This window comes from Alligator sinensis, unplaced genomic scaffold, assembly GCF_000455745.1.
Source record: "Alligator sinensis unplaced genomic scaffold, ASM45574v1 scaffold1553_1, whole genome shotgun sequence".
In the NCBI taxonomy this organism is placed as follows: Eukaryota; Metazoa; Chordata; order Crocodylia; family Alligatoridae; genus Alligator; species Alligator sinensis.
This window is the reverse complement of record NW_005843054.1, coordinates 68,555-69,566: the sequence shown is the minus strand read 5'-3', so window position 1 is coordinate 69,566 and position 1,012 is coordinate 68,555. Positions and strand designations below refer to the sequence as shown.

At 37.3% G+C, this 1,012-nt stretch overlaps 1 long non-coding RNA gene across 3 annotated transcripts in view; it reads left to right on the top strand.

Moving 5' to 3' along the window:
* LOC102387811 overlaps positions 1-171 on the top strand; it is a 24,615-nt gene extending 24,444 nt beyond the window's left edge. For all 3 annotated transcript variants that reach the window (XR_325306.3, XR_003092079.1, XR_001359039.2), the window contains one exon: positions 138-171. This is a non-coding gene — a long non-coding RNA (uncharacterized LOC102387811). The remainder of the gene's footprint in view (positions 1-137) is intronic.
* The last annotated feature ends 841 nt before the right edge of the window (positions 172-1,012 follow it).

Below are 1,012 nucleotides of genomic sequence, written 5' to 3'. Positions count from 1 at the left end.
CTAAACAGATAAAATATCACTGCAGCTTTGCAAAAACAGAATCAATAAGACATTAATGAGAATTAAGCTCTTGAGAGGTTGACAGAATGTATTTATCCCTAAAACGGGTATTATAATGAACCTTATTTTTTTCACAGACTGTGGCCATGATACACCCCACCACTCCAGCCATGATACACCTGGGGGAATTCCAGTGAATTAAGCAGTGGTCTAAGGTTGTTTTTTTTTTTTTTTAAAGTAGAATCCCTGAAGGATCTTTTACTAACAATTCAGGGAGGCACTTTCAGCTAAAATAACAGAGCTTGTTTTGGAAGCAGGTCTAACCCTGGATCTCTCGGGAACTTTCTTTCCAGTTGTTCAGATTCTGGTCTGACACACTTACTTGTACAAATCTAAATTTAATAAATGTGATTTTTGGTCCCAGCTTCAACTGTGACATAATTGCTTTTCAAAATGTGTGGAAGAAAACCATCTAGAATGGAAAACCAGGTTTGAGCCCTGGGAACTAAACTCAGATGTTGGTGGCGATGTGGTGGGAGAAAACTCCCTAAGGTTCGTTATTTAGCTGTAATAGGGACTAGACAACGCGGGTAAAGAACTGATAGTCATTTATTTGCTCGAGCAAAGATCATTAAGCCAGCAAAGAGGCAAAATGGCCTCCCCTCGAGGGTGAGGCGATCTTTTACACTTTTTACAATAAGGCAAGACTACAGGGTTAACAAAAGCAATACTTGGGCAGTGCTTTACAAATTTTCATAACAGCATATTTCTATTAAGCTGAACTAGTACTTTTTAAAAGCTAAAAGTTAAGTAACAGTAACATTATGATACATTAGCAAGAACTTGCAGTGGTAGATACTTCTTAAGGACACGATCACTGTACTTAGAACAATGGTTTCTTTGTCTTATCTTGTTCCTTGCTGTATGTGGTTTACAGCACATAGATACAGATTTACTTGCTGCATTTTACTCAGAAAATGCTTAACACAGTTAAAATGATTACTTGACATAA